The sequence below is a fragment of the Schistocerca cancellata genome, chromosome 2 (genome assembly GCF_023864275.1).
Source record: "Schistocerca cancellata isolate TAMUIC-IGC-003103 chromosome 2, iqSchCanc2.1, whole genome shotgun sequence".
NCBI lineage: Eukaryota > Metazoa > Arthropoda > Insecta > Orthoptera > Acrididae > Schistocerca > Schistocerca cancellata.
Genome location: NC_064627.1, coordinates 205,828,289 through 205,844,008, shown reverse-complemented (window position 1 = coordinate 205,844,008; position 15,720 = coordinate 205,828,289). Strand labels below are relative to the sequence as shown.

Sequence of the window (15,720 nt, the reverse complement as noted above, 5' to 3'; positions counted from 1 at the left end):
AATATTCGCAATTGCGACAAAATTTTGTAAAATGATTTTCTTTGAACTATGTTCCATGGACAAGTGACTTCAAAGGAGTTAGGACTCAGTGGACGTATGGTTCGGTTGTAAATTGACAAGCTACATATGTGCAAATCTACGTCAGTCTTAAGATCGTTATCTGTCACTTACCACTTCGTTCACTTCTGGAAATGTTTGCATATATGGAAAACGACAAGTGTACGTTAAACTGCACTAAGTAAATCAGTTCAAAGGTCGGACGAAGGCAACTCCATACCACTGGATCGTGCCTAGCAATGCACGGTGATCTCCAAACAACCATCGAGTCGATGACAGCTCTACCTTTAGGTCTCCTTACTTTACCACATTTGAATGTTTCCAGCACGGACACCATAAGAATGCTCTTAACAATATTCAACCTCAAATTATTGCGGAATTGCAGAAAGTAACTGAACGTTGTGATTGAGGTTCCTTAACAAATCTTACACGTTTAAGAACATGCAACATCATGTCCAGTTATGTCAACATACCAATGAAGACCATTTGACAACATTTTGTAACTTAGTCATTTTCCCCCACACGAATAAAATGTTCTCGGGCTTCCAGCAGCTTCAAGTGGTTATCATGCTTTGAGCTTTCGATAAAATACTCCTTGGCCATTGGCAAATGGAGTGACTGCTGATGGACTGTTGGTACGCTCTTACATACTCTAGCTGCCGGCTGTGACGTCAATAGTGCCCGCGGTATTGTCATATACGGCGATATGTTGCTTCCGAATTAGATGAGTGTGCTTCAGCCTCGCGTCCGTAGGAAGCCACGCCGCGCTGTGCCACATGTGACTGTCTGTGTTAAGGGTACGATGCTACTTCATCCGGTGTACGTTTTATGGTGTATGCTCAGCGAAAGTGGATCGTACTCCTTCCTGCGTTGTTCTACAGGGATATTCCGTGGTGATAAACTTTCAGGGATGATGGCAAAGGGTAAATCTATCAATCTGAGGTAAGTGACAGAGACTCGGAAACGACCTAGTCGAAAACTCTAAGACAAAATTGTTCTGATACCTCTGACAGTGGACCTCTTCTACTGCAGGCTCTTTCCTTTCCATATCTTGTGAAGTGGTAGTACGGAACAAAACAAGAAAAAAAACGTCTAGTAAACATGGAGTCTAAAGTGAATACCTTAAGAGCTATGAGCACTTTTTCATCTTTGCTGTGTGATATACATCTCTTCTACTGAAAAAAAAAATGCTCTCAGTACTTTGGTATACTTTTTACAGCCCATGTTTCAAAAATGTTCAAATGTGTTCTTAAGGGGGCCAAACTGCTGAGGTCATCGGCCCCTACACTTACACACTACTTAAACTAACTTATGCTAAGAACAGTACACACACACCCATGCCCGAGGGAGGACTCGAACCTTCGGCGGGAGGGGCCGAGAGCCCATGTTTACCGGACTTTTTTTTCCTTCTTTCAGTCCATACTACCTCCTCGTAAAATATAGAAAGCGAAGAGTTTGCAGTAGAAGAGTTCCACTATCAGAATCATCAGAACGATTTTGGTTTATAATTTTCGACTCGGTCGTTTACGGACAAGGGTCCCTTACCTCAAACTGATACATTTACGGTTCTCCATCATCCTTGAAAGCTTGTATCATCACGGAATCACCCTGTACAGTGCGCAGCGTAAGATTAGCCGCACTCTCACGGGGTTTTGCAGACCACAGGTGTGCTTAGACCTCCTCTCAGGATGGAGGCCTGAATATCAACTAGATTTTAAGTCTCCTTAGCAAGCAGCTTATCTTACCTGACACGCAGCCAAACGGAAAACACTAACTTCTTTTCCTGCTGCTCGTCGGTGATTTTACTGTGATTCCTACTTGAGATCACTTCATTTATTTGATGATCGTTATAACGTTGTTCCTTAAGACCGTGCGCAGGTTACTCCTTCATGGGAAAGGTTATCGACGACTGGTACCGTTCTTGCACTATGTACCACCGTTTGCTTCACAAACACAGTCAAGTGAGAATCTCAACACCCTACAGCTGAGACCGGAGTGGCGATACCGTGTGCACCAGTGACGTCATAGCCAGCAGCTAGAGTGCACAAAGGCGTACCGGCAGCCCATCTCAGCTGTCATTGCACTTGATAATGGACAAGGAGTACATGGTCGAAAGCTCGAGCCATTTTAACCATGAACGCGGCTGGAAACTAGTGAACATTTTATTCCACGTTACCGCTGCGGGATTCCGCTTTCTTGCATTTGCCAAACAGTTACGTTTACTTACTGGTCAACCTGCACTTGCTAAGATAATAACAATCAGCCGATACTACAACTGCAGAGGGGCCCACGTCAGAGGAGAAGACAGACTGCCGTGATGAACGACCAATCATCAAAATAAAGTTTACTTGTAGTTGTCAGTTACAAGAAACTGGGAGCGTAGGCGAGCGTGGAAGTGATCAATGCATTAGTTTTCGGAGGTGGAGTGGGGGCAGCTAGATGTAGCGGTCAACAGCCGGCCTGTCGGGACACACGGCACCCTCCCTGCTGCCTGCGGCCGGCCGTGTCCAGCCATGCGAACACGCCAGTGGGGAGCCATGGAGCCAGCAAGATAAATGACCAGGGGTTCCGCTCCGCGCCCTTCCCCTCCCCCCCGCCCCACCCATCACACGCTACTGCTACCGCCAGTTCTTCGGCAGCCGGCTTACACCGATCTCTCTCTCTCTCTCTCTCTCTCTCTCTCTCTCTCTCTCTCTCACACACACACACACACACACACACACACACAAAACCTGCGGAAAGAGAGTTTCATCCAACCTTTTACTTTTTTCCCCTCTTTCGACATACGTGGCCGGCCATCCATCACGCGTCCAGGAGGATCAATGCTACCCGCATCTTTGTCGGTTGTCATTCGACAACGTTTCCTAAGGGAAATGGCGAGTCGGCTATTTTGTTAGTGTTCGGTGCAATGTTGCCGATGAATCACCGCAAAGAGTAACAACCGCACAGTAACAGTATCCACCCACAACGATCTGAAGTGGAAAGGTCACATAAAATCAGTTGTAGACAAAGGAGATGCCAGGTTACGATTGACTGGAACAATCCTAAGGAAAAGTAATTCATTCAAGAAAGGAGCGGCTTGCTAGCGACTGATTCTTGAGTACTATACGTTGTCACTCCTTGCCTCATACCAGGAAAGAATAACAAATAGGAAGGGGGGAGAGAGAGAGAGAGAGAGAGAGAGAGAGAGAGAGAGAGGCGCTTTTCGTCATGTGTTCGTTTCGCAAGCGCGACAGCGTTACAGTGATGCTCATCGAACTCCAGTGGTAGACCAAACAAGAGAGGATTACTGTTAAAATTCCAAAACCCTACGTTCTAAGACAATTCCGTGAACATATCCCCGAGGGGTATGCATCAAGTTTTAATATCACCCGGAAGAAATAAAGGTACGTAATTAATTCCTGGTTTCTCAGTAGCTACATGTCTGCAGTCCTGGTGTACCTTTTAATCACCACGCCAGTGCCCCAGCACGCCGCTATAAAACCCAAACCAAAATGGCGCAGGCCATTAATGAAGTAGAGTACCGTTTGTTTAGCCCGCCCGGTTACAATACAATACCGTTTGTTTATTTGCAACGTGCTCCATCAGATTTTCTTGTGATACTACATGTATTTTATTGTGTGTGTGTGTGTGTGTGTGTGTGTGTGTGATAATGATGATGATGATAGAAGGGAGAGGGTGAAACCCGGTGCCGGCACATAGCCTACTCCTTGCGAATAGCATCAAAGCGGGCGCCAAGCTTAACGTCATTATCCGACGGACGGATCGCCATCAACAATGTCACACACCCTCACTTCACTTCATGAGAGGCTGCGGGGAGTTTTGGTATTTCAACCAGGCCGTTGGCGCAAAATCTGGCGGAGCTACATGCCACCACCTCGCCTCCGTTTACCAGCCAGATAATGGCAGTGAAAATTTTTTGCACCACTAGTTAAGATTAAAACCGGCTTAACCACGGGTCGAGCGCCAGTGCACAAACGAGCAACCTCACGGAGGCAGGTAAGTAGTGTGTCGTGCGTAATTTGTCTTCGGCAATAAAGCAAATGTTGCAGCTGCATCTCACCAATCCAGATGACTTCTTTAGCATCACTGATTGCCCTGAACATAGAGATATAATATACAGTGATAGGCTGTGGCAAGTTATTTAGCGCTTCTCGCCGCTCTACTATTAGGGGGCATATTTTTTGAAGTCAGTCTGTGGTTGTTTTGAAAGCGGAATAGTACGTGCACGCACTTTTAAGGTAAGCTATTGTCCAGTTTTTCGAAATCATTCCTAACGTTGCGCAGTGTACAACTGAAAACATAAAAGCAATAAAACTACGAATATATATTATTTCAGGTGAGTGCTGTCTAAAAATATTATGTTTTAGTGGTTTTGTACTTGGCGTTATACACCATCACAGAAAGAACTTTCACCAGTTTTGCTTATCATGAATGTGTGAATTTATTATTCTACCCAAGGTTTCGTGCATCCCTTTGGCGCTATGAAGTCCCATGTTCCTTTTCTCTGGCTTCTGAAAACGTGGTGGGGTGTTGTTCAGTTTGCTTCATTCTGATAGCGGTGCTGCCGCTCTACGGTATTCTATCTCTTTGGTCCTGATGCAGCTGCAATGCTAACGCTGCTACCTAAAAATACCACACGATAGATACTCCACATAATCAGTGTGGGGTGCGCGATCTTGTTAAGGCTCCTCTATCGCCGTGCTACGGTACTATAAAGGGGGGATTTCAATGTGTACCATGACCGTAGACACGCACTACAAAAAAGGGAAAAAACTGCGTATCTTTATTTCTTCGACGTGATAATTGAAACTTTCAGCCTTTTCCTTGTACTTCCACATGAATCTGGCGAAATGTCTATCAACGGAAAATGAGAGAAATTAGCGCTCACATGCATGCTTACCGATATTCGTTATTCCGACATAGCATTCGTGAATAGGGCAAGAAATGGAGGCGGGATGACAGAAGTGTCAGAAGTAGCCACACTGGCTCCTTTGGAAGAACAGACGTAGACATACAACGTTCTTTTTGAAATTTGGTGGCAATGCATTCCTGAAAATAGTAATGTCTAGTAATCTATTGTTTGTTGCTGTTGTGGTCTTCAGTCCTGAGACTGGTTTGATGCAGCTCTCCATGCTACTCTATCCTGTTCAAGCTTATCTATCTCCCAGTACCTACTGCAAGCTACATCCTTCTGAATCTGCTTAGTGTATTCATCTCCTGGTCTCCCTCTATTATTTTTACCCTCCACGCTGCCCTCCAATACTAAACTGATGATCCCTTGATGCCTCAGAACATGTCCTACCAACCGATCCCTTCTTCTAGTCAAGTTGTGCCACAAACTTCTCTTCCCCCCAATCCTGTTCAATACTTCCACTTCACTGGATGTCGCTCTGTGGGAATGCTTATAATAAATAAAATGTGGGAAAGTTCCATCCACATCGTGTCTTAAGTTCATATTTGAAGAGCTCTCTGCGCATGTGCAGCAAATCGGAGGAGAGAGTGGGGTACTTCATCGCTTGCTTGGCGTTTAGGAATTCAGTTGATATGGAGCAGTTCTCGGGAGCGGAGCGCACGTTGTGTGTGCGAGAATTTTACAAAAACAGTGATTCGGCGACTGTAACACACAGGAAATTTTGCAGTGATCGTGGATTGCACAATATTTGACGTTCGAAGTGTTCCCATTATCCGGAAACAGATCTAAACGTTCGAGAAGATCGATTCAACATTAGCCAAACCAAAACCCGGGCGATCAAGGTCATCAAGAATGGCCGAATCAGTGGAAAGTGTCAATCGGTCAGTCAGTGGCCATCCTGATCCCTCTATTCGTAAGCGTGCAAGTTCTTTAAATGAGCACAGATTATCACTGTACCGATTTCTGCACCCTTACAAAATTCAATTGATGCAAGAGTTAAAGTCACAGGATGCCAGATTTAAGCTGATGTTAGTGATGTTATTCAGTGTTCCTCATTTAATACCTTGTTTTTTGACGAGTCTCAGTTTCACCTCAATGGTCACGTCAATAAGAAAAATTACCGCTACTAGAGTGCGGCGAATCCTAAACAGTAGCGCGAGAAACCCTTTCATTCGTCAAAAGTTACTGTATAGGCTGTGATGTCGGGTAGACGAATAATTGGCCCCTAGTTTTTCGAGGACGAGAGAGGTCGTGCAGTTACTGTGAATTCGGAACGGTATGTGACGATGTCAAATAACTTTTTGGTTGGCTCTGAGCACTATGGGACTCAAATTCTGAGGTCACAGTCCCCTAGAACTTAGAACTACTTAAACCTAACTAACCTAAGGACATCACACACATCCATGTCCGAGGCAGGTTTCGAACCTGCGACCGTAGCGGTCTCGCGGCTCCAGACTGTAGCGCCTAGAACCTCACGGCCACTCCGGCTGGCTAACTTTTTGGTGCCTGGATTGCAAAACTTCCCTGGTTATAATCAAAGAACATGATTTCAGCACGACGGAATCACTGCACACACGTCCAATGCTCCATACTGCGAGTTAGCGAAACTTTCCATGGCAAATTGATCTCCAGGAAACGTGACATAAGTTTTCGCCCACGCAGTCCAGATTTGAGCCCCATAGATTTCTTCTTATGGGGACATGTCAAATCTAAAGAGTACGTCAATAATCCGACTTCTCTCGACCAACTGAAAGAATATATGCGTAGCGAAATGGTAGACATCCCAGTGACTGCACGCCGAACCGTCATGGAAAATTCTATTCATCGTTTAAATGAGTGCCGTAGGCGTGCTGAGTTGCATTTAAAAGGCACTATTTTTAATAAGTAAATTCCTGAACTGTATATTTCAGTAATAAATAAAGATTTTGTCATACACTTCAACCTTTATCTTATTTTGACGCATCAAATATAAACTTCTTTTGAGCCACCTCTTATAAAGGCTACCACACGACGTTTTTTAGTTGTTAAGTGCCAGTAGAAAAGGTCTGGCAACAATATCGTTAATTTCAATATACGGAAAACGACTCATGCTTAATCATTAATCGCTGGTGTGTGAACAGATGAGGACAGCTAACGGATTACCGAAGTACTGGCGAAATCGCTTACAGTTACTCCCTCCCCACCCCGCCCCCCTTTCGCGATTTAACACCCCATCAGCAGCGAGGTCGTCAGAGAAGGGGAACGACTGTGGAAGGTATCGACCGCGGGCTAGCTGAACGGACTACATCGGCTTTCGCCTGAAGTTATATAAAGGAAGCAATAAAAAGCTGAATCACGAATGCCGGTTCGGGATTTCAACTTCCACCTCCAATACAGAAATCCACTGCTTCACTCTGATGTGCATAGCTTGGTATCAGTTTACCTTCCAAGAAATCTAATATTCTTTGTACTCACGCTCGTTATTTGAAGTACGCCGTTGTTATTGTGGTCTTCAATCGGAAGACTGGTTTGTTGCAGACGTCCGTAAAGTATAGAGACGAAGTGTTCCGAAATACCGGAAACATTCTCTGACAATTTGTCGCTTGAAGTCGCATATGATACATCCAAGACGTTCATAGAAAAAATATGTAAGTCCCAACCATTACTATTATAATAAACGATTTCCCCTTGGCCCCTCCACCACCACCACAAACACATGCACGCACGCACGCACGGACGCACAGGAGTGTGAGCGAGTATATTTCCGTACCTTAACCAATCTACACTAATAATACCAGGTGTACCGGTATGAAATGAGCGTTAAGATACAAATGTGTCGATAGGGAACATTTGTTGTGAACGAGCCTTAATTTTTTTCGTTTGGTTGGTATGACATCTGTCAAAGATATTTAGTTTACATCAAGTCATGGAACAAACAACATCATATGTTTTCATCGTGTTAACAACGTCGAATTTTGTACCAGAAAGTGAGGATTTGCGGAAAGCATTAATTTTTGTTTTCATTTGAAAAAAAGTGCTACAGAGTCGCATCGAATGCTTGTCGAGGCATATGGTGATCATGCTCTATCAGAAGCAACATGCCAAATATGGTTTCAACGGTTCACAAATAATGATTTTGATGTAACAAATGAAGAACGTGGAAGACCACAAAAAAAGTTCGAAGACGCCGAATTGCAAGCAATATTGGATGAAGATGGTACTTTGAGTCAGAAGCAAATGGCAGCAATGCTAAATGTTGCACAACAAACAATTTCTGACCGTTTGAAAGCTGTGGGAAAGATCCAAAAGTGTGGAAAATGTGTGCCACATGAATTGAATGTAAGATGGAAAACCGAAAAACCATTTGTCAAATTTTGCTTCAAAGGCATGAAAGAAAATCAATTTTGCATCGAATTGTTACTGGCGATGAAAAATGGATTTATTTTATGAATCCTAAACGGGAAAAATCATGGGTTAATCCGGGACAACCATCAACATCGACTGAAAAACCAGATCGATTCGGTAAGAAGACAATGCTCTGTGTTTGGTGGGATCAGAAAGGTGTCGTGTATCATGAGCTTCTAAAACCCAGTGAAACTGTGAATACTAATCGCTACAGACAACAAATGATTAATTTGAACTATGCATTGATCGAAAAAAGACCAGAATGGACCAGAGGACATGGCAAAGTAATTTTTTTACACGACAATGCACCTGCACACAAAGCAAAACTGGTTCAGGATACAATCACAACACTTGGCTGGGACCTGCTACCCCACCCGCCGTATTCACCAGACTTGGCCCCTTCCGACTACCATTTGTTTTCATCAGTGGGACACGCATTGGCAGAGGAACACTTCGATTCCTACGAAGAAGTCGAAAATTGGGTGTCTGATTGGTTTGCTTCAAGGTACGAACATTTCTATTGGCTTGGTGTCCACAAACTGCCAGAAAGGTGGTCAAAATGTATAGAAAGCAATGGTCAGTAATTTGAATAAAATGTTTTTACTTCTTAATTCAAAATTAGTGTTTCGTTTTCACAAAAAAACGCTCTTTTCATACCGGTACACCCGGTAAATGTGTAAAAACTGGCGTGAGTGTTTAAACACGGTTTTTCGAAAGTACTAGACGCATTTCCATGCGATTTTCGCAGGTAGCTTGAGCATAGCTTGGGGCACATGATAAGCTTTATTTCATCAAACTCACATCAACGAAAATAGAGAGAGTTCGTAGCTGAAAGTTTTATCCACACTAATTTCATAAATTCCAAAGTAAATCTGTTACGCTCTCACGACCAACCCACCAAACCGATTTTGATGAAATTTATTATGAAGATAACGAACTCTGAGGAAGAACGCAGCGTATAATATACGATTCTTGGGGAATAATATTTACTCTCTGAGAAAGCTGTTCACTCTTCGCCTTTCGATCTTTATCACATTTGTGGTAGTGCTTTTGTTGGTTGATACGTGCTACAAGATAAGATTCAAAGAAATTAATACTGTGCTTATACAATCATCAGTGTGTTTAATCCATACTTGCGCACTATTTGTTGCATAATGTACAAGACGTATAATGCATAGTGTAGAGGAGCGCGCCTGCCTATGCCCCTCTGTATGCACTGCTCGGCAGCGACGCAGCGCATGTCTACGCATCGAGCGTTAGCACACTTTGGGAGCGGGAGGCGAGCAAGGCGCACATCGTAAGCTACGCTTATCCGAACAGGCAGACACGTGAGGGCAGCTGATGTTACTGTACGTACAGTAGCTTGCTTACCATCACTCGTCATAACACAAATACTGATATGCACGTGCAGTGTGTTAATGCTAAAGGCGGTACTGCATTGATTGGCACGAAGACAGTATCCATATTAGAGAGCACATTTCACGGAAATGTAATGAAAGGAAACAACCGAACATTTATGTTTCGAAGCAAATATAAGGCAGTTCGTCAGTTTCCATCCAAATTTATTAAAAGAAAACATGAAGAGTGAATCCTTCCACACGAACGAAAATATTGGGAGTCTTGTAAATAAGTGACTGACGTCTCGGACTAACTCTAAAGTGAGTAGGGATAAAGGGAATAAAAAAGTGTTCGCACGTGTAGACTAACAGGCTTGCAGGCTACCATGGGCTCCAAATGCTCCCGGTCACCATACGCGGGGGTAACTAATATATTGGTCCCACTGATGATTCCATCGTTCGAAACATTTTCTGTAGTCGTCCTTAGAAATGGCTGGCAGCTTCTTCCTCCTTTTTTTCTTGACTTCTTCAATGTTGTAAAATCGATGTCCTCTGAAACCTCTCTTCATGTGTGGAAATAAGAAAAAGTTGCACGTAGCCACGTCGGGCTAGTAAGGTGCGTGGGTAGCACAACCATGCAATTATTAGCCCGAAACTGTCTAACAGAGATAGCTGTGTGTGCAGGTGCATGTCGTGATGGAAGAATCAGTCTCCTGTCTGCCCAAATTTGCCTTTATAATTCACTGAACCGAGCTCCTAGAATACCCACTAATCTCAGACAGTTGATCAATTGTTTGTCGACGGTCTACGAGCACAAGCTTCCGAATTTTTCAATATTTTCGTCGATACGGGCAAATGATGGACGTCCAGAACGAGGATTGTCATCAATCGACATACCGCCAATTTTAAATCGAGCAAACTTCAGTTTTTCCCATAGCGTCATCTTCGCAAGATGTTTTCAACATTTAAACATTTTCAGCGGCATTTTTACCAAATAGAAAACAAAATTACACAGCTGCACGTGGTCCACTTAAACTTGCCGTCATAAAAAACAAGAACAAAACAGCGCTAGCAATAACAATCACTGCAGAGGAACAGAACAATTCAGTCGATAACACAGGCGTCACTGAACTGGCAACGAGTTGCTTTATACACGTGTAGCGGCAGAAATGCGTACTACGCAAGCTCCGCCCATGGCAATGTTATTCCTTTTTTTATTTTTTATTTATTTATTTTTTACCCATTCTATGAGGGTGGCGAGGGGGAAGTATTCGCAGTGGAAGCCGAAAACATAACCACTCGTCAACAGTGAAAGGCTGCTATTCCGGCAGCTCGTCCGAATACAGATGTGCGCATACGAATTTAGTGAACAACAGCACTGGCGAGTTGTGAGAATAAGTAGAAACACACCTCTGGCCAAAATAATAAGTTGATTTGTCCTGTGTTTACCGCCGCGGGCAATAGTACTCGATCGGCAGAGTCGTTGGCAAGCATCGTACGCGACGGCCGCGAAACTCAAGACACTGAAATCATTCGTCTACAGATGATAATAAAGATTTCCGAAACAGTAGTTGGTCGGGCGAAATGGTCCATGGATTAATTATACTGCTAATCAGATAGTGCAATTAAAGTCAGTGGCATACAATTTGATTATAGAGAAGACGGCTGCAACTAAGAATAAACGGTTATTATCAATGGGAACCCTTGCGTAAGGCAAAATCTATTTCCCGATCCATCTGGTTCCTGTCTTTCATCTTGTCTTCCCCGTTGTTTCCCCACATTCTTTTCACCATTCTACCCACATTCATAATAATCACACGTACCTTACTGTTTTCAGTCTGATTCATCCAAAAAATTTTCACATGCTGCGCTACGCTTCTTCCCAGGATTTTCACATCTATCTCTCACCATCTCTTTCAGGGCCCAGTATTTTCCTCCATATTTTTCTCTCTTCGCTTTATAGTTATGTACCATTTCTTCCTGCTGTTATCGTCTCATACACATACAGTGCCGGATTCCTTTCGTTGCCTTGTAGTCTTTGATCTTTGCATCCGTGGATATATTCTCTTTATTGTAGATCACTCTGTCCATGTGAAAGACTGACATCATCTTCATACTGTCTATTATTCCCTCACTACGCTTGCTTCTTTCTGCTTATACACTACCTGATCAGAAGTATCCGGGAACCGCTACGTAATGCGGAATTGATCACTAGCTAACGCGAGAGGCCGACCTCTAAGTACAGAAGGAGATGGAGCGTACTGTGCTGTCAGTAGAGAAGAAGTGACAGCGGAATGGGGCAGTCAGGAGAGCACTGCGGCTTCGAACGTGGACTGGTCATCGGATGTCACCTGAATAACAAATCCATTAAGGGCCATTTAAACGATCCTAAACCTGCCAAACCGACCGATGGTGTCGTAACTGTTAAGTGGAAACGCAAAATCAGGACACGCACACCTCGTATAATGACGAGCAGGGGCCACCACGCATTGCGGAGGGTGCTTGTAAAAAATCGCATGAAATCAGCGGAAGGAATCACTCGTGAGTTTCAAAGTGCTACCAACAGTCAAGCTAGAGCAATGAGGACAGACGTGGTACCCATTATTGCTGTTAGAACCTCAGAAACGAGCTTTACATCTCACGGAAGTGATGCTCACCGTGATTTGCGACGGCAGCGCTCTCTAGTGCCAGTTCTATGCTTCATCTGGCGCGCTAATAACAGGTTGTTTAGGAAGATGGACGCGCGTAAAATAGTTCCGTAATTCTGTTGGTGATGGTCGAAGAAGAAGCGAAAAAATGGCGCAAGAGATTCTGGATTCGTTTATAGCTTGAACAGCGAATTGTTGGTAGAGGAACATTACGTATGCTGCACAACGACCTGAGATACATACCAGTAAAAGTTATTCCTCAACTGCGTCTCCACCACATTTTTGGTATTAAATTGAATACAATTATAGTTTCTAACGCCGGTTTGCGCATGCATAATAAACCTATTCTGGATGTCGTATTGACTACGATCACTCTGGAGTAACGTATTTCATCACATAGGTTTCAATATCGACATTTGTTTCGTAGTTTTATTCGAAAGTATGACGAGATTATTTCGAAACAACTCACTATCACTGTAAAAGATATTTATTTACCAGCAAGATGCAATCATGATGCAGTCAACAGAACAACAGTTAAGTATATATTGGCAGTCAACTTATTAAAGATTTCCGAGCATGGTGAAAGTATCTCAGTCGTTGGCTCATGCGACAAGAATTGCAGCAAATACATTATTATTTCTAATAAATAACACCGACTATTGCAAATACTTCTACTAAAGTAATAAGACAGACACAGAATCTTTTAGAACTCAACATGTGAAAAATGTAATTGGAAGGAGCTAGACGCGAACCTGCTTCAGCTATATCATATACAATGTGTACAGGCTTTAATTACAAATGTCATTCTCTGATTTTTAACTTTGATTGAAAAATTACCGTTGTATCATAGAACTTAAACGACATGCTTTCATAGCAGGCATGTTATAATATAAAAACCAACTCTCATTTTATTATAACAAATCTTAACTAAATCGACGGGCTTCCGAGAGATCATCAATGTGTTGCTACATTGAAACAGCTTACATTTGGACTACGTACTCCGTAATAATAAAGAAAACACTAGAAAAACATCGTATAATATGGCGTTGTTTAAGTTCTGCCTGTAACATACAGCCACACCTCATACGCCACGTTCCTCTCTGCGAGGCAAAAATCTGACATCCCAGGTACTGCCTTTCACGCTTCGCAATGTAGTGAAATGTGGAAATCCAAGCTGCAACGTCACCAGCTCCTCGCCCCCGTGAGTTTTCACGTCCCGTGAGAGAACGGCTTGAGAGACGCTTCAGGTGGTGTAAAGCGTGACGCCAGTAGACAGTGGACGACTACTCTGCAACATTCCGATGGAAAGGTTTGGGTTTGGCGAATGCCTGAAGAACGTTGCCTACCATGTGGAATGCCAATACTGTAGTCCAGAGGAAGTGGTGTTACGGTATGGGGGTATTTTTCCGTGCTTAGGGAGTTAATCTTCTTATTTCGCTTAAGAAAAGGCTAAATGTCGAAAGGTATGAACACATTTTACAGCAATGTGTAATGCGAGCAGTAGAGGAACAGTTCGGAGACGAAGACTGATTGTATCAGCAAGACAGTGCAACCTCTCGAAAAACAGCATCTATGAGGCAATGGTTTGTGGACAATAACATTCCGGAAATGGACTGGCCTGTTCAGGGGCCCGACCTGAACAGAATGGAACACTTTTGTGACGTTTCAGAATGGCGGCTTCGCTCCATACACCAGTCTCCAACGTCATTATCTTTCTTAATTCCGGCTCTTGAGGAAGACTGGGCTGCGATTTCTCTGCAGACATTCAGACCAGACACCTCACACTGGAAGTTTCTCAGCAGCCTCAAACTCAAAGTTTCCCAGAAAAGTTCAAGCCGTTATAAAAACGACGGGCTGAGACACTCCATATTAATGTCCACTAATAGCCTACCTGTTCGGATATTTATGATCAGATAGTATAGGTATTTAAATTTTTCCACGTTTTGCAATGTACCTTCTAGTGTTTTCGAATCCATTGTGAATTTTAGTGCGTCTTCTTGCAGTGTGTCGAGATCTTAAATTTATCTATCTTTGTTTTATTTCTCCTGTTTTACATGTTTCCACTACTGAAGCTAACCTGGCAGAGAAAAGCCTAAGGCCCGTTTAGCAGGACAAGATAAAGAAAAACGCGAGGCTTCTATTTTTCTCCCTTTTTATAGCGTGTGGTTTACGCTGGCGTACGAGGTCTGAACGGCGGCTCAGCGGAGTATTTCCACGTCGGCCGTTATCAGCTCGGCCGAGGGGCCGTGAGACACGGTGCTAGGCGTGAGGGAGCATCAGATAAGCGCGCAGAGGCGGGTCGGCGAGCGCGCACGGGTAGCAGATAGCGTGACGAGCCGGCGCCCCGTCGTATCTCACGGGAAACCCCGCCCAGGCCCACACCGAGGCAGAAGCACAAGAAGCTGCAATTCGCGGCGCTGCGCAGACGCCGCCGTGCCGCCTCAAAGAATTTTTCCCCGCGCCGGGCGCTTTCTCGTCCTCCTGCCCTGCCGCTCTCCGTACCTAAAGGGGGAAAAAGAAACACGGCTGTCGGTGCCAGCTGTACGCGCTTTACTGCCACTTTCCGAAGCCGGCAGAGAGCGCACAAAGAAACGGCGAGGGACACAAAGGGACACTGAAGCGAGATAGCAACCGCGCAGTCAAGAAACAGCGAATGAGCGCAGCAGAAAAGAAGGCGGCACAGGCCGGTTGCAAAGAAAGCACGCGTATGGAGCGTCTCCGTCACCATTTTCGGGCGCCGTCACAGACAAAATCACAGGAAGCACAAGCGACACACGTGTAACACTCGTTAAACTCCATTAATTACTTTTTTCTATACAAGTTTCTTTCAGTGCAAAAAAATCGCTTAATTACATACAAAGGTAAAGATGGTCGTCAAAAAGCTGCTACCGAATTGTGATGTTTATACACTGATGAGAGAAAGTACACTACTGGCCATTAAAATTGCTACACCACGAAGATGACGTACTATAGACGTGAAAATTTAACAGACAGAAAGAAGATGCTGTGATATGCAAATGATTAGCTTTTCAGAGCATTCACACAAGGCTGGCGCCGGTGGGCGACACCTACAATGTGCTGACATGAGGAAAGTTTCCAACCGATTTCTCATACACAAACAGCAGTTGGCCGCCTTTGCCTGGTGAAACGTTGTTGTGATGCCTCGTGTAAGGAGGAGAAATGCGTACCATCACGTTCCCGACCCCGACTTTGATAAAGGTCGGATTGTAGCCTATCGCGGTTTAACGTATCGCGACATTGCTGCTCGCGTTGGTCGAGATCCAAAGACTGTTAGCAGAATATGGAATCGGTGGGTTCAGGAGGGTAATACGGAACGCCGTGCTGGATCCCAACGGCCTCGTATCACTAGCAGTCGAGA

The 15,720-nt window shown here is 44.1% G+C and overlaps 1 protein-coding gene across 4 annotated transcripts in view; it reads right to left on the bottom strand.

Moving 5' to 3' along the window:
- The window catches only part of LOC126161534 (stress-activated protein kinase JNK), a 566,777-nt gene that overhangs the window by 472,661 nt on the left and 78,396 nt on the right, over positions 1–15,720 (bottom strand). The gene's annotated exons all lie outside the window — the stretch shown is intronic.